The sequence below is a fragment of the Teleopsis dalmanni genome, chromosome 2 (genome assembly GCF_002237135.1).
Source record: "Teleopsis dalmanni isolate 2A chromosome 2, ASM223713v2, whole genome shotgun sequence".
In the NCBI taxonomy this organism is placed as follows: Eukaryota; Metazoa; Arthropoda; class Insecta; order Diptera; family Diopsidae; genus Teleopsis; species Teleopsis dalmanni.
In genome coordinates, this window is record NC_051847.1 from 64,322,459 (window position 1) to 64,338,645 (window position 16,187).

The 16,187-nt window shown below is 29.7% G+C and overlaps 1 protein-coding gene across 1 annotated transcript in view; it reads left to right on the forward strand.

The window, feature by feature from the left end:
* The window catches only part of LOC119681829 (titin-like), a 35,003-nt gene that overhangs the window by 14,556 nt on the left and 4,260 nt on the right, over positions 1-16,187 (forward strand). The window lies entirely within an intron of this gene.

The following is a 16,187-nucleotide window of genomic DNA, read 5'->3' on the forward strand; positions in this document are numbered from 1 at the left end:
TTTTTATTTTCAATAATAATATTATTAATATTAATAACATTTTGAAGTTTCCAAAAGATGTTTATCTAACATTAAACTGATTGTCTCTTTTTTATTTTTGGGTATTAATTCCATAGAATTATATGTTGAACATAAATATTTTGACTTATTAGCCTTAATTGCTTTCATTGCTTTTCAGACGCCTCTTAAAAAAACACCCTGTAGATCTAACGCATAATAGAACCTATTTTATATTTTCTAAATTTGTATGTATTATGTTTAAGATAGTAAAATGACAATATGTAGTGATAAGATCTTAAGTGATAAATATACACTAATTAATTTAACTGGCGGTTAAATTATTAATGTAAACTATTAATGTAAATTAATGTGTTTATAAATTTGGTTTTATTCTTAAAATAAGAGATTCTTTGTTATAAAATAAGCGATACTTGATCCTCAAACGAATAGCCACTGTGTCTCAGTAATCATCTAAGCACAAGAAACCTTAAGTGCAGATACAGCGCTTACTACCATTTGAATACATTCTATAAATATGTGATGCACTAATGCATTGATGTACAAAAGACGAAAATATCTGGAAAAATACTTAATACATATACCATATATGAGAAATAATTGACAAACTTTAAACCCAGCTAGCATTCTTAAGTGCTTTGGAACCGAGTAACATTTTACAGGTTTTCCCTAGGCTAATACAAACCACAATCCCATATTACAAATATATACCTTACAATCACTTATAATAATTTTTTCTAAGAAACTTAATTTTTTTCATGGAAGCTGGCTTAAGTTATTAAGATTAAAATTATTAATTTATTAAAAAGAATTATGATATAAGGAGTCATAAAATATTATAAATTTGTAATCTATTTAAAAGAGTTCTATTGTTAGAAATCATACGTTATTTGACTATATCATAGGTGAACCATAGATATTAATCATTTCCTTAAAACTATAAAAAAAACTATGGTAACCATTAAACCATTTCTTGGAAAAAAATTAATTTCTTAGAAATTAATTTGTGTAAATAATAGATATTAACGCTCTTAAGCAAATTTACTACTGGTTTCAATAAAGAAAGTTATGTTTTTGTCAGGGAGGTTGAGGTCTATTCATAAAATAAAATATTGAGTATACTAAAGAAAGTTTTTTTTTTAAATAAAATAAGTCAGTGACAGATATTGACAGATATATTAATTATAAAATTCTATTTCAGTTGTTAGATTAAACCTACACAGTTGGTCTTAATATGTTTCTAATAGACATCAATTAGACCGCAATGGTTTATGCATGGGAATCTACACTAAACTACTGCTGAATCTCCTGCTTACAACTTTAAAAAATATCGCTAAGTACATGTGGTGAGTATTCAATACGAAATAGTTCCCTTTCACATTTCTAAAAGATACCACTAATGACATAATCACATATAGAGTCCATGCGTAGCCATCCGCAATCCATTTGCTATATCAAGCCATTGCGGATCTCCTATCCACGACTCTAAAAAATGTCTCAAGAACAAATGTGACATACTTAATGCCATATCTCACCATATCTCTAAAACATATCTCTAAGGATATATGGGATCTACGCGTGAACATCGCAATGCTAGACCAAACTACTATCTATGTATGACCATGGCAATCACCTGCTAGACTAAATCACTACCGATCTCCTAACCAAGAGTCTATATATGCGGCATTAAATGCCAACTAATTTAACCCATTTACCCATTTAATGGGCTAAGGGTATATGCATGTGGACATGTGGAATGTACGCGCCAGCTTTGAATATCAATTAGTTCAACACATTTAACCATGAATTTACCGGTTACCAGATATCACTAAAAGATATCCCTAAGGTCATATGCATGACCATATAGGTGAGGAAAATTTATGTAACATTGAGTACTAACTAATTCAACCTATTTCACTACACTTGGATGACTAGTTGTTCACCATGGATTGTAGGTGATCTCATAGTGATCTTCAAGAAATGTTGAAGGACGATCAATAAGTTAAATGGAATATGTTGTCTCTTTTTTAGTAAATACAATTGGAAAATTTAGTGATGTCATTCTCAAAATAAATAAAATTTGTTTTTTATGCAAAACGAGATTTTTGAAAATAATGTATGCCTCCACAAATAATGTCAAGTACGTGAAACTACAACATTTTTTGACTTTATTTGGAAAAACTTTACTTAATGCAAAAGTTGTTTCGATGACTTGTATTACTTTCATGTTAAAAGGAAAAAAATTTTATTTAAAAAAAAAATAAAATAAAATTGAAACAAGTTCAGTAGTCGAGAAATCAACGATCGCAATGACATATTTTCCTTCTCATGCAATAAATCCATTGAATTCATTAAGTTTTGAAGAAGATTGTTTATTACTTCAATTTAAATTCATTAAGAAAGTTTGATGCATTCACACATACAAACATAAGAAGAAACTCGAATGTAAATTGACTAATTGACTAACCAAATTTTTATTTAATTTAATTAAAGATAAAGGTAGATGAAGAAGAAGAGAAAGATGGAACGAATCATCCTCAATTACTTACGAAAAGCGTTTTAATAATCACTCTTAATTGTGGATAGAAAGAATGTTTGAAATATTGCCGAGTGTTTTAAAGAAAGGGTCGGGGCGCCTATTAGCTTAAGTCTGGTTCTGAACAATTCTGGACATATTGATCAATGCAACTATCTTGCCAACTTTAGTTTTAAAAATATCACAGAATGTTTTGAAGAATGGGAAGCCCACAACTTAACCCTGGTTCTGGACAAACCTGGATTTACTTATAAATACAAGTAGTTACCCAATACTAATGTTGGAAAATCACCGAAAATATTAGTAAATGAGACGCGCAATATCTTAAACCCTGTTCTGTACAAACTTGGACACATTGATAAATGAAATTAGCTTACCAATATTAATGTTGGAAATATCAGCTTATGTATTAAAAAATAAGTGCGTTAGGTTCCAAATAGTTTAAGCTTGGTTTTGAACAAACCAGGAGATACTCATAAATGCAGTAATTACCCAATACTAACATTGGAATATTACCGAGTGCGTTAAAGAATAGGGCGCCCAATAGCTTTACCCTGGTTCTGGACAAACCTAAACATAGTGATAAATATAAATGTCTGGTAAATACTAATGTTGGAAACATTACTGAGCATTTTAAAAAATGGGGCGCATAATAGCTTAAACCTGAGTCTAAAAAAGGCTGGGGGCATAGATAGATTAGATGCTCCGATGTTTCCTCTTCAAGCACCGATGGACACGTACTACAAGGAAGTTGACAGAACAGACAGAGTCTAATGCCATGCCGTCTAATGTGCCGTTAGAACATATATTAACCTACAAACTTTTTATTTCATACTATACCTTGGTCACTTCAGTTGTTGTTGTGATATTCGCAACATCGGTGTTATCTTTTTCGATCTCTTGTACGATTTCGTTTGGTACAAATGCTTTTGTATCAACGAACGACTTCTCATCAACAACCTTCCACGTACCAAGTTTAGTATCGTAGACTTTTGTCGTATATGTTGTTGTCGTTGTATTAATGACATCATCGACTATTTCGGGGTAACCAGTATCATGAGCGCTATCAACAGTTTTCTCTTCAATTATTTTCCATTTGTTGTTGCGTTGATCGTAAATTTTTTTCTTATATGTTATTTTATATGTGCCATCGGATTCACGACTCACATAACGTTCTAGTGTTGGCACTCTCTTATTTGTAGCGTTCTTCGTATTATACTCAGTCCATGTTTTTGTCTTTTCATCATAAATCTCTTTTTTCGAAATTGATTTCGTTTCTCTTGTACTGCTCTGCTTCGAAGCGCTCTCCGAAATTTGCGTGTTGCTCGTTGTGGTCTTGAGCTTGTTGCTGTTGGTATTGCTGCTGCTGCTGCTAGTCTGGTTTATATGACTTTGTTTTGATAATGTGTTCGTCGTATTGTTTGCATCAGTTGTTTGTAAAGTTGATGACGTCACGGATGACGATACATCACCACCACCACTTATTTGTATTGGCAATTTGGACATATTTGGTGTGGCTGCAGCGTCAACCTGCGCAAAATCAACATTCGCACTTCGACTACTGGTGACAAGGTTCGCTTGGTCAGTTGTTTTTAGTGTTGATGTTGATGTTGCTGATGATGATGTCATTTTATTTGTAATTTCTTGCGGCCAAATTATTTCGATTTCATTACTGACGCCGGCATTGCTACCTGTTGATTCGGAATGTATGAGTGTTGAGCTGCTAGCCATTGCCTGTGTTTGGGATGATGATGACGAAGAGTACATCATTTTCTTCATGCTGCTGCTGCTAGTGCTAGCGCCGATCTCGATTACATCGATCGGTACGGAAAAGACCGGTTCCCCTTTTTCACATTCAATAAGATCGATGGACGATATGATTTTCTCATTGGAAAAGTCATTGGAGATCTGTTTATAGTGTTGAGATTTTGTTGAATACATGGATGAATTTTTTGTTTTACTTTCTGTTATATTTTGCTTGCTCGATTTACTACTTTCGAATTCCTCCATACTTGCAACATTACCACTGCTCACACCGCCCACACTGCTATAAGCTTGCATTGATTCTGAAATCTCCTCACTGTGAGACTCCATCTGTGTTTGGGACTTCATATGCGCCTGTGTAGCGCCGCTTGTTGATTGTGATGATGTGACCAAATCTTGCTGCTGTTGTTGTTGCGTTTTGACTGGTTTTATTGACGTGTTTTTTGTGGTATTTCTCTCAATCACCGCCTCGCCACCGCTGCTGCTGCTGCTAGTAACTTTTAACTGTTTCTTTTTATTATTATTTTTAGACACCATTATTTTAGCTTTTTCTTTATTACTTGTACAAAAATGACGTAATTTCGTTTTAAAAATAAAATTTTTTTATGAATTTCATACACTAACTTCACCCGAATATTTTAGTATTATTTTTATCTTTTTTTTTTGGAATTATTTCTTCAAAGCATATGAATCTGTGTTCACAGTCGTTTTTTAATTTTATCGCTAAGGTCGTTTTAATTACTTAAAGTATTAAATATTCAACAAAAACACAAAAAAATGAAAAATTAATTTAAATGCATACTCAATAGAGTCGTAAAAGAGAAACACTTAACACTATTAATATTACTCAGAAATACAAAATTAAATTATGTGTTAATACTTTATGCTTAATATATAATAGATATTTTAATTTATTAATACACTTAATCAACAAATTAAATTTTTCGAAACACGCACGAGATAGTTTATTATTGATCGACCGCACCGCAGCAAAACTTAAAGCGAACTGATCGTTTGGAGTGGCTGAAATATCTTTTAACCTGTTACTTGACAAAAAATTTAAAAGCTAAGTGGGCTTCGTCAGCGCAAAGCCACACATGCATACACACACATGCACACACATACACATACATTCACAGCAAACTCGTATAGCAAACCGATTTAACGAGGCGTACACACTCAGTCGTAGTTGGCAAAAGCTGCTAAGGGCCCAACGCTCCGCTTTTATCGATGGACGTCCAGCAATTCCAATCGATGTCGATCGATGTCGTTCGATGAAAAAAGATCATTGTTGTGTATTTTGTGTTCGAAAAAACTATTATTAAAAAATGTCAAAAACAATTTTTTTTCTATAATTGTATTTTGTATTTTTTATAGATAATGTTTTCGGTGATACGTAATATCACGGCCAAATGTATGTTAGAAATATGTGACAGAGTTTTTTAATATTTATATTTTTTAATTCACCAATTTTTCAAATAACTTTGTAAATTATTTACATAAATTATATATAATTTTCACGAAAAAATAGACTGTGAACTATAGTCATATAAAAGGAACAATACTATAGTCAATAGTCATATTCAGGATACTATAGATTATAGTCAACTTCAAGGTACTATAGTCTATAGTCATCTTCAGAGTACTATACTCTATAGTTACCTTCAGAGTACTGTAGTGATCTTTAAAGTACTATAATCTATAGTAATCTTCAAGGTACTATAGACTGTAGTAATCTTCAAAAAACTACAGACTATAGTCATCTTTAGAAAACTATAGGCTATAGTCATCTTTAGGAAACTATATGCTATAGTGATCTTCAGGATACTATAGACTATAGTCATCGTTAGGAAACTACAGACTATAGTCATCTTCAGGGTACTATAGACTATAATCATCTTCAGGAAACTACAGACTATAGTCATTTTCAAGATACTATAAACTGTAGTCATCTTCAGACTACTATAATCTATAATCACCTTCAGAGTACTATAGTCAACTTCAGGAGAATATAGTTCATAGTAATCTTCAGGAGAGTATAGACCAATTAACTTATTTTAAAAATAAAAATAATATATTGTTTCAATGATTAAATATTTTTAATAATGGTATTGTTTTTTCTTTGGTGTTATCAAGCTCAATTATAAAACTAATATACAACACTATAAAAATAAATCTGGAAGAGAATATATATATTATTCCTCTATATATGTATTTTATATTTATCGTCAAAGTAGTGTATAATTATTTCATCTATACATGTCTATACATATTTAAAATAAAAATAATATATAAAAAAATGTTGTTCTGAAAACAATAAATTATACGTGATATTAAAATTTGAACTATTAAAAAAAAATTTCAATTAATAATATACAAGTAATAAATAAATAAAATTATTATAAAAATTTTTCTTTCTATGTAAAAATAGATAAAATGATAACATTACAGCACTAATTTATTTAAATAAAGTGATCATAAAAAAATAATTACTAGTTATAGCTAGTTAAGTGCTACTACGAAAAGATAATAATTTTCCACGTATCATTGTTACCGTTAGGGATTTTACCAAAAAAAAGTGCTTCTACGGAATAAGCTGATAGTTGTCAAAAATAGAATTAAACAGTTAATACTAAAAAATGTGTACTAAATATTGTGTATTCACTATAGTTTATGTAACCTGAAGATTTGTTGCTGTAATCACATTGCTAATTTTAATGATATTACTCCAATTTCTGTTTCTTTTATAGTATAATATTAAACAAGTTTCAATAAAAATAGTTAACAGAAACTTTATATACAATTTTGTGTTTTTTTAGTGCTATTAAGTGGCAGTTCTTCATTTCATTATGAAATTTCTTTTTTATATTTTTCGTGCTCTTAAGTAGCTTTTTAGCTGTTACCATTTATTTTGTGAGGTATTGGTGTTGTTTTTTAAATAAATGTAACAATGAAAGCATAAATAAATTTTGTTTTTCTTTAAAGGAAAATAAAATAATTTAATAGTATGATGAATACAAAGGAATCAATAGCTAGATGTAGTATAAACAGACTTAATAATCCACAAAATCAATGGCAATGGTTACCAGAGTTTACTGGAAAAATTCTATGGGAGAAACTGTGGTATATTATGATATTGTATTTAAAGAAGATTGAGCACTGTATGCGTGCATATCATAAGAGAAGTTAATAAAGTTATTTGTGCAATTTCAAAGAATGATGGGTAATAAAACATTGATAGTAGAGACGATTATATATACATTATGAATACGGTACAAAAAACTGAATAACTGCAATGATATTTACTCTCTTTATCACAAGACTACTCCTCTTCGGTTACATCAGCAAATCTCTATAAGTAGTCTGATATGAAGACAGTATTTTTGAATATTTCTCAACTGTTAACATCTGTCTACAGTCATCTTACCAAATGGCTCAATATTAACTTAAGAAGACTGAAGCTGGAAGAACACAAAAGTTACTTACTTACTTACTTACTTATGTGGCCATAACAACCCGTTACCTAGTTTCGGCCTGACGCAGCATGTCTCCCCAGGCGCCTCACAAAAGTACTATCCATTTTTTTAAGACTACAAAAGCGCTATACTATATATTACACATAATTAATATTTTAATTGGGATGTAGAACTTTAATGCATAACTAAACTGTATAATGTATACATTTATTTAATGAAAGCTCTTTTCTCTGGTGATACATTTGATTTGCTCAAATCATTTGGTTTTGATCATATTTTGATATGATTTCGGTTTTCCAGAAAACCACATTTAACAACAAATATAAGAAAACTCAGCTATTTTTACACCACCAAGTAATACAACTTGATTTTTAAGATATTAGTCTCTAAATTTGAACATATATATGTTATGTTATTCTTATTATTTCCATTATATTCTTTCAGAAGCTGTATGACAGATCGTTTTCCCAAATTCGAAGATCTTTTCGAATCAATATATTTTAAATTTTTAAATATACTGTAATCTACTTGAAAGGATATCTTAACTTGTGTTACCATCTTAAGAAGATAAGCCTGTCTGATCTTCTTCTTAAAGAAGGTGAGTCTACAGATTATTTTCTTCGTATTTGCACAGCTCTTAATTCTATCTGCAACTAGAAATTTAACTGTATAAAAGTTTCTCCACTTTATTCAAAAAACTAAATTTAGTATGTTTGATTAGTTAGTACAGTTGTTTGAGTTGGGCTGGTTGTAGTGGAATAGAAAGGAAATTATCAAAAGAAATATTCTGACTATACAGATTCCATGTGAACTAGGAAGAAAGTGCTGAGAAAACAGTGCTTGCATATATTTGAAGCGAAAAGTTCCTCATTAAATACATTCTGGCTTTTAGTCAAAATGTTGAATTAGTCTATTCGATTAATAGACATAAGGTAGTACACATAAATTTCTATTTTGCAAGTCTCTTTGATTAGGCATAAAAGATCTGCTATAGTCGCGATAATCTATTTCACCAGGAGTACACAATTTTGTTACGTTTTACCATAATTATCTTATTATGATATATAATATATAATATATGAATAATTATTAAGGAATATATTCCAATACAAAAACAACCTTATTTTTTAAAAGAAACATCTACACATTTCAATAAAAATAATTGTCTGTAGAATTGAATGTGGTAATATTAAAAGTCCGTCATTAAAAAAACAGTTTTGACTTTTAAACAATATAATTTAATAAGCATTAAAAACTTCACAAAATTAAGACTAATAAAATCCCTTTGAAGAATGGAAATATATTTTTGCCTACACCACTGTTGATAACCCCACATAAGGCAAAAGCTACAGCTAAAGCCGATTTTGTATGTAGGCATGAAGTTGCGTAGGTAGCACCGCAAGACGGGGCCAGACACATTATTGGTGCACTTACTCCTCCGCCGAAACACGGAATAGTGCATAAAAAATGGGCTTATTCATCTTAAAAAGATTATTTATATTTGGCAAACATGATCAATGTATATATAATAGCTTAATTTCTATTGAAACAGTTAAATCGAGCGACTGTTTGAACAATAAATCATGGTAATGGAATAGAAATGCGCAAAAAGGTGATGAAAATAAATTCGCTATTATTTAATTAGTTAAATTAAATATAATTTTCGGTTCTGGTTTAATTCTGAAACTTGAGAGCAATAAAAAGATTTTTCTTAAATTATTTTGACATTGGTGTAATATAATAATTCTCTTTGTAAAGATTTTACTTGATCTTGGAAGATAATTAATGATTGTGATGCAGTTCTATTAAAATATAGTTTAGCTTTATTTTTAACACTAAGATTGTTATACACATATATGTATGTATCTTAGGCTGTCATTAAATAAAATTTATTTGGGAAATAGTTAAAAAACGAGTTTTTTTAAGTGCGCTAATTATAATATCTCTAACACACATTTACCTATAAATCTGGCTACCACAATCAAGGTAGCATTTATTACTTATATAAAAAATTTGAGCATGTCAGACGGACCAATTTAAAAACAATAAAAATGAGTACATACTAACTTAATTAGCATATCTACATCACTAGAGTTTCTTATACATAAGTTCGTGAAATACATAGGTTTCGGGCGATGGAGCTTGTTACTTCTAAATGCCATAAACCAATGTTAAACAGCATATATAATGTTATAATAAATAGAATTATTACAAAAATGAATTTATAATTGCAATTCAACTTAATCCTTAATTTATCTTAATTAAAAGAAGTTAACGGAGTCTCTATGACATTATAAAAAATATAGATGACTGATATCACATGTGACCGAGCTACAAATTGATCCCTCCCTACCTAGACATTGAAAAAGTGTCGACATAAATGGGAATTCAAAATAATTGAAGAAAACAGTATTTAATGTCGCTATTACTTACTTATTACTGACCTTCTCTCCTCTCCTGGAATATAGGGCCTCAAAACGTTCGCTATATAAAGGTAAAAAATCTAAATTATAGGCGTTAAGCTTAAATATATTTGGAAAGTGCTGTATGAAGATTAAGGCATGAGAAACACTCTCTACGCCTCAAATACCGCGTTTATTATTCTGGAACTATACCACTCAAACATTTTTCAGAATTTACTATTCAGCGCGGTATATATTAACCATACACAACACTATGTACACATTAAGCCCGTAGATTGAAGTTCGAAGAAAACGAATAGTGTCTTTGACGGAACCAAGTGAAATGATCCCATACATTCCCAAAATTTGCAACATTAAAAAGTTATGTTCCACCAAAGTATCAGTATCGCCGAAATTTCAGTCAGTTTTGACCTACATCATTTTACAAACCCTCAGTAGTGGCCTTGGTTAGAATTATATTTCGAAATAATTGTTCATCTGTCTTTTTCGAAAGATCTAATACTCAGTGAATATTAACAATTTCCAAAGTTTTAATTTGTATTGAAAACAAAAACACTCATCAAATGAAGACGTGACACTGTCGATATGTGTCGTAAATGGATATTTTAAAAAAGTTGTATATCAAGTGTATCATAATACCATGGCAGATTTTAATGATTGAACTTGTAAGTCTTAAATACGAAGAGAAAATGGATCAAAATGTTCTTCGCGACTAATTTTATAGTAGGTGGAAGAGGGGTAGACTTCGCCAGGTATCACAGGCTACACAGAGGTAGTCCGATTTATTTAATAAATAAATTTTATTTAATTAATAATAAAATAATTAAAACACTGTCACCACATCTCTTTCTCAGTCTTCCATTTATTCTAGCTGTTCTAACTTCCCTCTCGAAGATCCTTTCTACTAAAATCCGTACAACGTGTCCTATCCACTTCAAGTGTGGCTTTTTTATGTGCTTGATTATTGTGTCATCTTTCATCAGTTGATCAAGTTCATTATTATATCTTATTCGATATTCTCCATTTTCTTGCACTGGTCTAAATACTCATGGTCCTTTTTTCAAATACTGCCAGTTTGTTTGCTTTGGCATCAATTAATCTCCAGGTTTCACTTTTATAAGTGACTACAGGCCATATAATTCTCTTATATAACAAAATTTTGGGAATTCGCAATATATTTTTAGATATCATGAGCTTTCTTAAACTGTGATAGGACCTGTTTCCAGCTTGTATTCTATAATGGATATTCAACACCGTTATTCGCGTTTAACGCTGCTCCTAAATATTTAAAACTGTTCAAATTTATGTGTGCCGATTTTAATAATGTATGGTGTTACTTCATTAAGATGAAATCTACCAATTGTGACATACATATGCAGTAAGCTGGAATACACCTGACATGTTTAGGGGGAAGTTGGAAAACATTGCAGAAATAGAACTTTAAGAAAAACCTTGGGTTCACAAATAGAATTCACATTCTACATACTTCATTCTCCAACCCTACATAGAAGTCTGCTATTGTTAACGATTAATAGGTCTATATGTGCAAAAATAGAACTTTAAGAAAAACCTTGGGTTCACAAATAGAATTCACATTCTACATACTTCATTCTCCAACCCTACATAGAAGTCTGATATTGTTAACGATTAATAGGTCTATATGTGCAAAAATAGAACTTTAAGAAAAATATGGGGTACTTTATTCTCCAACCCTACATAGAAGTCTGATATCGTTAACGTGTAATAGGTCTATATATGACGGTTAGGTTGGGTTAATTTGTAAGAACCTAAATAGTTCTTATTGTCCTGTATTGTGAATTTGTTCTATTATGAAGCCTTTTTCAAGATCTTGAAATTTACTATAGAGGAAGTGCAACTGTATATTATATACTATAAATATATAAAGTGACAAAAATGTAGTAAAAGCTAATGTATGATCAAAATTCTAATTAAGGAAAAAATTTTATCAAATATTTTATAAATTTTTAAGTCAATTTTAGTTCAAGATAAGAAAAAAATTTGCGAAAATTGAAAAATGTAGATTAGTATATAAACCAAAAAAAAAAATATTTTTATAAATATCGAAAAAGTATCTTTCTCTACATTTATTAAACAACATTTTCAACGAACAAACCGGGAATGCAAAACGAGTTATTCTAATTCCACATAATCAATTTGTGACTAATATTTATAACAAAAATAAAAAGTGGAAAGAAAACAAAAAAAAAACGAAAAAAGCACGTAAGATATCTTGTATTCAAAGCAACATATAAACGAAAACATTTGTTTTCAAAAAACATACATATTTCGCAATCAGCTCCAAAATTATTTCTTGACACTCATACGGGCGGTGCACTTTTTTTTCGAAAATAACCATAGAGGCGCTAAAGAAAAAAATAATAATAAATTGATCTCATTGAATCAATAAAGTCATTGAAAGAAGAAAAAAAAGGAGAGAAATAAGAGAGAGAGAGAGAAAACCTGATTTTAGAAGAGTCGACTAATGAAACGTCACAATCTTAAGAGTAAGAGGTTCAGATATTTCTTCTAACTTATTTATAAATTTTTTTTTATTTCTTTACGTCATAATGTCTGGCATTAAAAGTCAAAACTACGAATATATACACACCAATACTAATTTATATACATCTGTATATTTATCATAATAATATTTATAATTTGCTCTAAACAAAGTCAATGACCTTTCGATATCAAAATAAACGATACATTGCCTATTAAACCTGCTCTTTGATAATATTTAATATAAACACTACCCACTTAGTTGTAAAATGTTACAATCTTGACCTTTGCCAAAGCGAATAGATAATTTTTCGTCTCCAACTGTAAATAATAGTGTTAATTTACAAATATTTTAATAACATATATTGTAACTGATACTCGTATGTGATTAAATTTTAATTATAAATTCATTTATTATAAATTTATTAGCAAACTTATTATTAACTATTTTTCTAATAAACTCTTATTATATGTCAAAACAAATTAAACTTATATTAGCTAAGGTACGCTTGATACAAAAGGTAACGACTCACAAAAGGAAGAGCATTAGGTATTGGTACGTGAGATATCACTTTTAACGTACAACATGAAAACAAAAGATTATTAATCATATATTAATGAAAATCTTTCGGTTAGTTTATATTTATAAACTTTCTGAAAATACTCTTTTCTATTTCTTGCCTTTAAACACAGATCCACATTCTCCTTCCTTTATCTAAAAATGTCAGTTTTTATCAGTTATTTGTAAACTTGTTAGACTTGTACTGAAATCGTATATAGACATTAATATATAGACTATATCTATACAATATAGATATAGAAGATTAATATAGACTTCGTCGTTATTGTTCGTATTACATTTTGGTTTAGTCCAGACCATTTTAACAAATGTTTCTCATATCTTGAAAAAACCTTTTTGCTTTGCGATCTATCTAACAAAACTGATATGAAATTGATGAAAACTGGAAATAAAATTAGGACCTATACATACGACTTAGAAACAACCGACGACTAAAACGTATGCTGTGCAAAAGCTGAGCTAAAGAATCATCCTAAAGTCAAGCAGCAAGCACATATGAGCAGTTTTCTTTAATAATCGTGATGTGGTGCATTGTTAATTACTTACTTGAGCGTTATTCAATGTTTATGTAAAATAAAATAGAATTATGAATAGAATCTACCCAAGAATTATGGGTAGACAATTCTTGGTTTTTACATCACGATAATTCCCCACCTTAACTGCTTTGGTTATTCGAGATCATTTCGCCGAAATGGTCTAACTCTATAACATTGCTCCTGACTTATCACCATTTGACTACTAGTTATTCCTTCAGCTCAAGAGACTTCTCTCTGAACTCCGTTTCAATACTGCTTATATGGATTTGTTTTCATTTTTTTTAATTTATTTGAATTAAAGAATAAATAAATGTTTTTAATAATAAAAAAATATTTATATTAATATAAATTTTATTCACTTCAGTGTTCAGTGTCGTCTTAATATGTCTACTTTGTTTTGGCCTTTTATTTGCTATAATAATCGATCACTGAGTCCTCACTTTGTTCAATAATAATTTTTATTCTATAAGACTTTGTATCTTATCATAGTTGCAACACCTAAAAGTGCTATCTCTAAGAACTCCAGTTTAAAGTCAAAAGCTGTGTATCATTAGTCCTTTAAGAATCGAGATATCGCTCCATATATTCTAACTAATAAGATATTTCAAATGTGTACATCTTACCAGTTTAGATATTTCCATAATAACAGAACCTATGCATATTTCCACAAGAACACAAGGCACACAAGGACCAATTGGTTAGAAAAGAGCTGGGGACGGTATTTAAAAAAAGTCGTTTTGGATGACGGTCTAGAGAAATACTCAATGTTTTAGAAAATATTAAATGAACGAAACTAAAAAAGGTGGAGTCTTCAAAAAAAAATTATAGGAAGTATGTTATATACATATATGTGCATCACCTATAAAACTCTCAGTTGTGTGTTTTATTAAAGTTTTACCTATGTATATATATATACCTTATATCAACAGTAATATTGATGACATGAAAATAGGAAGGACTTTAAGGAAGTTATATATAAGAAATAGATATTGGGTGTATAGATTAGATGTACTCTTAAGTATCTTGTTGAAATATGGATCATTTTACCTATTTATTTCAATAATAATATGGATTATTGACATTCTAATCTTTATACAAACATATTATATATGTTTTCTGAATTATTTTTTTGTTTATAAACAAAACTAGAATAAACTGATAACTAGAATTTTCGCTAATAAGTTCCAATCGACGCTTGAATTAGATCGCTTAACGTTTTGGTTTCTATAATTCTGTAGTATTTTAGTTAATAAAAGACAAATCTCCTTGATATAAGACTTACGCTTTTGTTCAGAATTACAATTTGAACGATAGCAGCAGGGATGTCAATACATCAAAAAGAGACTAACAAGAGACTTACTGTATGTTCAACACTCTTTAGAAAACATACACTCTATTAGTAATACATAAAATACGATAATAGTATTCACGATTTCAATTTACGACCTCGATAAACAGATAACTTAGTAACATGACAAAGTGGTACAATAAGGAGTAATATTGTGCCATGCTAGAGTATGCCAAAAAAGAAATCTCTTGCTAAAGTCTCTTACTGATAAATTGATACCTCTATCGCACTCCGTTAAATTTTATATTTTTATATTGAAGGTTCTACGTATTTTTCGAAATACAAGATAAAAACAAAATTTTGAATAAATTAATAATTACTTTCTTTGAAAAATAAAATGAAATAATTTCTGTACATTTTAAAATTCTTCCTTATTGTACTTTCTTCTACCCGCATTTGTACTTTCTTTCAAACAAGCACTTTGATCAAAATTTGCCCCGGACATTTCTTCAATGCCTATAAATCTGCAGTTTCGAAAACGAGTTCCTTTTAACGAGTTCCTTTTATAAAGAAGTTTTTTATAAAGTTCCTTCCCAAACGAGTTCCTTTTATAAAGAATATACAAAACTTTTGCTGAGTTTTGATAATTTCTGTGAAATAGTATTCTTCATCGTCATCATCAAATCAGTATTAATATCATTATATATTACAGCATCAACTTCAACTGATTCTATATCAGCCAATCTCTTAATTTGCAATGCCAAGTATTGGAATTGAACACTTAATTATTTTAAGTAATAATAAGCTGTTAACTTCATATAAAGATGATTGTTTTCAATATCAGAGCTTTGTGCATAATTTGATTTTCATCCAACATTTCCGGATCACTTCAGTTCTAATTTTATTGGGAAGTCATGTTACTTTCACTACATTTTGTAACTTACGTAGCTTAACTTGATTTTCGACTTGATAGGAGTTTACTTCTTTACATCACCGAATCATTACTTTATAGAATACCATGTGTTCAAATCTTTCGTAATTTTTTT